Genomic DNA, 9,528 nt, shown 5'->3' with positions numbered 1-9,528 from the left:
AACATCACACTTCCATAGGTAATAAGACTGTAGCTAATTACATAATAATATTTCACAGACAGTGAATGCAATGTGATAAAGAGTAGTCTCAAAGCAGCTGACTTGTATATGAATCAGATTGTAAAAGAAAAAGAGATTCAGAGTTAAATTTAACTGTTTACATCAGTTTAATTACAGAGATAACAGAGAATGAAGCATCTGAAACATTTGTGAATATATGAGATTAAGTCATCTCAATCTCTGAAGATACTCAGAGATTAGATAAGATTAGTTTTAATGAGCTGTTTACTGTAGTAATCTGAGCAGGTGAAGAGAGACAGTATAATACATAAGACAGAATTATAAGAGATGAAAGCTGCTGAACCTAGTCACTGAACACTGTATTATATAGAGGTTGCATAAGAGTAGTGACTAGCAGACAAAGAAAAAGTGTAAGAAAAGAAAAGAGAATGACTCAAGAGATAATGAATTAACTGTCAACTGTAAGAGTCAGCTGTAAAAAGACAAATGTTATTATACATATCTTATCTCTTTTCATATATCACATGTTTAATCTATTTCCAACATCAAATCACTTAAAAAACATCAAAAACAAAGGAAATCTCAAAACTTGAGATCTGTAAGAGATTTGAGAGCTGCAAGCTACTCTTGCAATAATACTGTACATGTCTCTGATTTCTCTACTACTCTGTGTATGATATTAATATTGTTTATTATAAGATTAACTGAAATGCTAATATAGAAATATGTACATGTGTGTGTAGAAAAATTGAAGAAGAGTGTGAGATCTGCAGAATCAGAAGTTAGAGCAGAGAAGACAGAGACTAGACTGACTATGTAACCGTGTCTGAGACCAGGACCAGATTTTTTGATAGTTTCATTACCAATTTGACTGATCTCATTACACAGTTTTAACATTAAATAGTAGTCTCATACTGTCTCAGTGAGACTTACTGTCTACTCTTGTCACATTTTTCAAATGAAATCATGATTTCCACTTCTCAATTTAAATTATTTTTATTGCTTTAAATGACTTTAAATCTCATTTGAGTGTTATCAAAAAGCGTTACTTTTTAAAAAATTAAAAATAGTCTAAAAAAAACCTTAAAATGTCTAAAAATAGTAACTTTATGCCAAGAATGGAACTAAATAGGACCAAATAGAACTACTTTCTCATTTTTTTCAAGTCATGATTTCATTTTAAGATCTGATATATAGTCACTTTGCATGTTTTTTTGATGACTAGTCCCAGCGGGATTCATGCCAAGAAATGTATGAGATCAGATCAAATGAGACCAAATGTGAAATTCATGATCCCGGCGGCCAGTCTAACAGAGACAGAAGAAATAGAAGAAGAAGAAGATACAGAACTGAATAAATAACAGCAGAAGTTACTCAGAGCTGAACACTTATAATCTGAAGTATGTATAATCTTACTCACAGAGAAGATATTGAGAGAGAAAATAATGAGAGAAGCTTGAGAGCAGAAGAGAGTAGTCTCAGTGATATTATCATTCTCAGACATTAAAATAACCTCTGGTATCAGAGCAACTAAGAATTATTATTAGCATATAAAATTACAAAAACAGAGGTAATAATTACTGAATAAACACCTGCTGGCCTTAGAATTGTACACACAATTACAACATACATGAGACTTCTCAGAAAGAGAGAGAGAGACATGTGAGAATGCAGAGAGAAGAACATAATATATAAACAGCTCATTTTTACAATAACATCTTAAATAAGATGTATGAGTCTTACATCTGTGAGTGTAAAAGAGTATAACATCTGCATTCTCATTTCTGAAAACATGAATATCTTTTACCTGCATTATGAAGTCAGATGACAGATATCAGAGAATAGACTGATACAGATCTATCATCTCAAAGAAATTCATCAGAGTAAATATATCTATAATATTGAACTTTACAGTTATAAAAAGTTTCTTAGTGTCTATGAATACTATGACTTTGTGTATAATAAAACTCATAACAATTTCTTCTAAGAACAGGAAAATCAGTATCAGAAAGAAAAGATGAAAGAAGAAGACTTATAATCTCAGCACTGTTGAGAAGAGAAATAATTCTCTGATATAAATGAATAATTATCTTATTATAAATATTTAAAATTAATGTAATAATCAGTGTTTATAACTGAGCTCTAAATAGTCATGTTGTATACGGTCTTCATATAACAAATTATTCTAGAAATTGATAAGAAGAGTAGAAGTGTATGTACTGAGAAACATGATTTATCAAGTCTATACAATATCTTCTTGAAAAAAGAAGAGCTGATAATGATAGTAGAAGCAGTAGAGACAGAGAGAGCAGAAGTAGTAAGAGCAGAGATAGTAACAACAGAGATAGTGAGAGTGAGAGAACAGGAAACAGAGGCAAGTGTAGAAGATTGAGAGAAAGTAGCAGAGAGAGAAACAGTAGCAGAAGAAGCAGAGAGAGACACAGAAGATCTAATCATATATAACACAGATAATTTCTTTATTATCACATTCTTCAAGTTCTTAATCAATGATTCAATATTGAGATATTCACTATTATCTGTAAATACAGATCTGTTAACACATAAAGATTCTATATAAATCAAAATAAATATATCAGTATCTGTGTTCACAGAAAACATGATCAGATGCCTGCTAAGTAAAGAAGGTTAAGAGTGTATAAGAAGATGAAGAACATGTGACATTGATAATAATATATTCTGACAATTATTAGAAGTAGACTGGCCGCCGGGACCATGAATTTCATGTTTAATCTCATTTGGTCTGATCTCATACATTTCTTGATGTGAATCCCGCTGGGACTAGTCATTAAAAAAACATGCAAAGTGACTATATATGAGATCTTAAAATGAAACCATGACTTGAAAAAAATGAGAAAGTGGTTTCATTTGGTCTCATTTAGTCTCATTCTTGATATAAAGTTACTATTTTTAGACATTTTAAGGTTTCTTTTAGACTATTTTTAATTTTTTAAAAAGTAATGCTTTTTGATAACACTTAAATAAGATTTAAAGTTATTTAAAGCAATAAAAATAATTTAAATTGAGAAGTGAAAATCATGATCTCATTTAGAAAATGTAATAAGAGTAGACAGTAAGTTTCACTAAGATAGTATGAAACTACTATTCAGTGTTAAAACCATGTAATGGGATCAGTTGAATTGATAATGAGACTATCAAAAAATCTGGTCCTGGTCTCAGACACAGTCACACAGTCAGTCTAATTAGAAGAAAAACAAGCTCTGATCACATTTCATAATGTATTACACTTACTACTAATGAACTTCTCAGTATAAGTACTATAATAACACTTATTATAGAAATGAGAGGTCATCATCAGAAACATATATAATATAATAGATAAACAGATAAAAGATGTTAAATAGAAGAAGAAGCAGAAATCTTGAATAAGATGATAATATTCAATGATAATAATGATAAAGAAGATGATTGAAGAATGAAAAAAGTTAGTGAATAAGTAATGTAATATAGTGAAAGTTTCTTTAAAAGAGTATACACAGAATGCTAGCTAAATCAGAAATAGAGTGTATAATCACAAATGCTAGCAGTGTGCTAATCCGCATGAAGCTAGAGCTTATATTATAATCACATGAGCGTGACTGAATCTGGTGAAGAAGAATGTAATTCAGAAGAATATATAATTACTGAATAATAACACAGCTGCTTCTGAACATGCTTACAAATGTAAAGAGGTTATAGCAGCTACTAATTAATTTAGTATAATATATATAAGAAGCCGGCGTACGTCTGTAATCATATGCTGACTCAAGCAATCTTTGAATCATACTACTATTATCAGCACATTGTCAAAGCAGGTATTATATATGTTCTTACTTTCAGAAAGACTTATAAGAGTGTTTATTTATAGCTATTCTCAAGATTCTTATAGAATGAGTAGAGAAATAAGTTCTTTATATAATCTGAACTGCACTATCTGTGAATTCTAATAAATAGTATAAGAATTCACTATCTTCTTCACAAGCTCTTGTATCTTCAGTTAGAAGTATTTTCTTATAAGTAACTGATAAGTTCTAGTATTTGTAAAATAATCTGTTAGAGAAGAGTTATGATACCTTTTAATAAGTTCTATATATAGAATCTTATTTACAGGTACATAAATTCAGCTCTCTCTTTATAAGAGATTATTTAAGTCTTTTTAATTCTTTATTTCTGCAGAGTTAATCTCTGTTATAAGTAGTTTTTAAATATACTGAGTATATTTATTCTTTAATTGCAGTTCTGACAATTTGAATAGAAGATCTTATAAAGACTTATACTCTATTTCTTTTTATATCAGATCTTCTACAGTACTTATCAAAGCTTATAAACTTTTCAGATTATAGATACTCTCTTCAAGAATTCTTACAGAGATTCTCAGAGTGTTAACTCTCAGTGTTATAGAGAGTAGTTATACAGACTTTTTTTCTCTCTTCTCTCTTTTCTCTCACAGAGAATTGAAAGACTCTTCAGTCAATCTCTTTATAATACTCAGTCTGAGTATTCTGTGAAGCTTTTCTGTCTTCTCTAGTCTCTCTGTGTTTGTTATTCTGATCTTCTTAATATAGTCAGATCTATAAGAGAGTCTGTCTGCTGAGTTCTTAGTTCTCTTAATATACTCTATTTTAAATCAGAACTTACTCAGTCTCTGAGCTCAGTGAATCTGCTACTGCAAGAGTTTCTTAATTAAAGTAAACTATTATAAGCTATCATGATCAGTTCTAACAGTAATCACTATTATCAGACTCTTAAAGTAGTGATATCAGTGATGAAAGAATTTCAGTATTATAAGAAGCTTCTGATTATAAATACTATAGTTGATCTCTGCAGATTACATCTTTCATAAGAAACAGATCACTGAAATTCAGTTTTCATTTGACTGTAGTTATGAGACTATTTCTGAAATTGTAGAGAAGAAGATATCTATCTTTAATCTGATTAAGAGTAAGAAATTAAAGTGAAACAGTATTACTGCATCTGTAAATATCTATTTCAATCTTATAAAGACTCTATAAGCTTCTGAGATAAGAAAGTTCTTACATCTCTCTCTTCTTAACAATCTTTTTATTCTTTATTTATGAGATGACTTCTTCTTATTTTCACTCTTCAGTATACCTGTAAGAATTAAGAAGATTCTTATAAATATAAAGAGAAACTGTCTATAGAAATTCACAAAGCTCAGAAAGATCTGAATCTTATAAATACTAGTTAACTTCAGTTATAATAGAATAGTCTTAATCTGTAAAGATTTCATCTGAATATCATTCATTCATTCATAATAATTATATATTCTAGGAAATTAATCTGACAGATACTGAAGTTATACTTTATAAGCTTAATATACAGTTCTGTCTCATCTAAAGTCTTTAACATAGTTTATATATACTCAGTGAGTCAGTGTATTCTTTCTTCTTTGCAGAGTACATCATCACATTATTCAGATATATTATTACAAAGATATTCAGATATATATGAAGTGTTTTATTAATAAAAGACTGAAATACTATGAGAGTATTAGTTAAATCAAAAGATATTACTAGATATTTAAATAATCTCAGTGCAGTTTTAAAGACAGTCTTTTATTCATTCTCAGACTATATTTACAGCGTATAAAGAGAAAAATAAAAGAATCTTATTTAGACAAGTGAAATGAAAGCTGGCAGAAATAAAAGAAGAGTATACATTATTCAAGATTTGAAACAAAACCCAAGTGAAAATCTTGTTCAATTAAATGTAAAAAGAAAATATTTTCATTTATAATACAGCTGAAACTAGGACATGACTATTTCAAATCTTATATGCAAAGATTTGATGATAGATTTGATTCAATAGAATGCTCATTCTGCAATGCAAATGAGAATTCTGAGCATATTGTAATGCACTGTGCATTATACAATAGTCTCAGAGTCAGATTGAAAGAGAAGTATGATCTAAATCAATTAAATATGAGATTCTTATTCTCAACTGAGACAGGAATTAAATACTTAATAGACTTTGTATCAGAAACTCAAGCAGCTACAAGAAAATGACTGAATTCAGAAATATCTGAATATGAAGAGGAGGAAATTGATCAGATATAGTCTGTTAAAACAGCTATATACTATCTTTTGATAATTTGTTTTGTTACAGTCTCTCTTTACTTTACTTTTTCCTTTCTATTCTTTTCTATCTATTCATTTAATGTGTCTATCTTTAAGACTGTGTCCTCTTTTCTTTTGTCATGATATTATCAAATGGTTTCAAAGTATCAGAAGATGTTAAAATACTGCATTTTTTAAACAGTTTTTGTATTCTTGGCTGGAATTTTCTGATTTTGCATATCTGAAATTGATGAATGTATAATAGTTAACTTTATAGATATAGGAAAAACCCTGAGAACTAAAAGTTCTCAGGTAGATGTCATAGTCTCTGACTGCATACATCTATAATTGAAGAATAATAATAATAACTATATTTACAGCTGTGTATATACATTGATTATATTTAGTTATATGAATATAACAGCTTCTGTGAGACAGTTGATTACATTCTCAATTAGAGATAGAGAATAGCAACTCTTTGTAATCTTGAAGTTCAGATTATAATAGTTTATATATAATCTGAGATTTTTATTCTTCTTCTTTATAAATATTACAGAGACTTCTGCAGAGGTCTGTTAAGATCAGATAAAGTCATTCTATAGATTCTTCTTTATATAAGCTTATAAGACCTCTGTCTCATAATAAGAGAGCTTATAGATTGATTTTCAGAAGAGTTTCTGCTCTTCTATTAAATCTATTATTAGATTCTTCTTATAATAAGATAAAAGCTCAGCTGTCTTAGCTGAACTGAATATCTCTGTAAGATCTCAGTATTTCTCTGATATCTAAAGCTCAGTTTTCATGACTGTAAAGTTCTCAGACATTTATAAAGTTAATATATACATAAACTTATCTTCTCTAATTAACTTTATAGTATTAACTGATTCTATCTCTGTAAGTGAGTCTCTCAACACTGATTAAAAGTAGAAATCTGACTTATAAATAGCTATGTGTGAATTGTGTCTTTAAAGTTATACAAGTCTCAAGTACATGTCATCTGTGATGTTTATAATAATCACAGTGTCTACAAATCTTCTTCAAGTTTGAGAGAGATTTTATAATTCAAAGATAACTTTTATAAGTCTCTCAGCTCTCAGATCTGAGTTCTCATACTCTGCTTATTATAAGAGCGGATTCTCAGTTTTCATTACTTAGCATATTTACTCTGTGAGCTTTAGAGACAGTGAGACACTACAGTGACCTGAAATTCTGAGTTCATCAATGCTTTTCATACTTATAAGACAGTAGTACTGCAGTGTGGCGGGCTGCGCCCGATCAATCATATAGACTATTCCATTACACTCCACAGATTCCGCCGAAAGCTCCGATTCTCAGTCACTGATCCTTGGCTGAAAAACTCATGAAATTTCTATTCTTCCACTCTGAAGCTTCACTATGTATGCATATAAATATTCACTCTGATTGCTGATTTCTGCACTTTCTCTTTCTTTCCTTCTCTAATGTTTTTCACTTTGTTATATAAGACCTATAAATATTATACTGATCTATTCGGCGTAGAACTCTTACATGCAGTACAGTTTCTCTCTATAAGTATGTATTTTTATTAAGAGAGTAACAGATTTAGATATCAGCTTTAAGACTCTTAAGAAGACTCTTACTGACTCTGTCTATAACTTCTTAAATTTCTATTTTAATTTATTCAGATAGTTTATGTGAAGATGTTCTAATTTAAAACAGATAAAGCAGAGACTCTTTTTCTTAATCTTTCTATTATACACTCTATTCACAGAAGCTTATAAAGCTCTTTCTCTCTACTTAGCAGTCAGATATAAATCTCTCTGTATTTTATTATTATTTCTCAATAAATCTATTCTCTGTTATTTTAATTCTTATAAGATTAGTTAGTAATTCACTCTCTATAGATCTGTGACTTCTACAGTGATCTGCAAGCAGTGAATAAGAGTTATCAGTTTCTTCAGAGTTAAGAGCTTAGAGTCTTATTCAATGAGCTTGTTCTGTATATCTTTATTCAGTCTCTTTATAAATATTATTATTCAAAGCTTGTTTCAGAACTCTGTTTTCACAGATTTCAATTCATATTATAATTTTATAAAGTGCTGTAAGTAATCTTTATCAGATTTCTTATCTCTTTTTCTAATATTAATAATTACAGCTCAGATGTTCTCTATTCAGCTTACAGTGTCTCTTAACTTATTCTCTAAATAGATTTTAAGAATAGATCAGCAGAATCTCTTATAATCATTCTTTAAATAATTTAGTCAGTTCTTAGCTTCGGTGTAGTAGAGATCTGTTATTATATAGATAACAGCTTCTTCATCTTTCATATCACATAGCTAAGCTTGTAAGTCAATTTTAAATACAAACTTGAAAAAGCTTTTATAGATTGTGATTCAGTAGATAATCTTAAGTGATTACAGCTTAAGAAAGTTTCTCTTCAGTTTATAGATGTCTCTGAAGATTATGTCTAGAGACTCAGTTTAAGAATGTTTACAGATAGTAAGCATTTCTTATAGAAAAATAGCTTAGTTCTGTAAGAAATGCTCAAGAATGTTCTTCACTGAGATTGATTTGTTTGTGAGTTCAGAGAGTTCTTCTATCACAGATACAGAGAATGATGTTCTGTAAGTAATTGATAAGTTTTCTAAGACTTCTTTTACAGAGATTATTTATAATTCAGATGACTGCTTCTGAGTATCTGCAGTAGAGTTTGCAGAGATTGAAGCACATAAGTTTCTAGTTATTATTATTATTATTATTATTCAATTATAGATGTATGCAGTCAGAGACTATGACATCTACCTGAGAACTAAAAGTTCTCAGCGTTTTTCCTATATCTATAAAGTTAACTATTATACATTCACCAATTTCAGATATGTAAAATCAGAAAATTTCAGCCCAGAATACAAAAACTGTTTACAAAGTGCAGTATTTTAACATCTTCTGATTTTTTGAAACTATTTGACATGACAAAAGAAAAGAGAACACAGTCTTAAAGATAGACACATTAAATAGATAGATAGAAAAGAATAGAAAGAAAACAGTAAAGTAAAATAAAGAGAGACTGTAATGAAACAAATTATTAAAAGATAGTATATAGCTGTTTTAACAGACTATATCTAATCAATTTCCTCCTCTTCATATTCAGATATTTCTGAATTCAGTCATTTTCTTGTAGCTGCTTGAGTTTCTGATAGAAAGTCTATTAAGTATTTAATTCCTGTCTCAGTTGAGAATAAGAATCTCATATTTAATTGATTTAGATCATACTTCTCTTTCAATCTGACTCTGAGACTATTGTATAATGCACAGTGCATTACAATATACTCAGAATTCTCATTTGCATTGCAGAATGAGCATTCTATTGAATCAAATCTATCATCAAATCTTTATATATAAGATTTGAAATAACCATGTCCTAATTTCAGCTGTA

This window comes from Blastomyces gilchristii, assembly GCF_000003855.2.
Source record: "Blastomyces gilchristii SLH14081 genomic scaffold supercont1.1, whole genome shotgun sequence".
In the NCBI taxonomy this organism is placed as follows: domain Eukaryota; kingdom Fungi; phylum Ascomycota; class Eurotiomycetes; order Onygenales; family Ajellomycetaceae; genus Blastomyces; species Blastomyces gilchristii.
The sequence above is the reverse complement of the archived record's forward strand: the minus strand, read 5'-3'. Positions refer to the sequence as shown.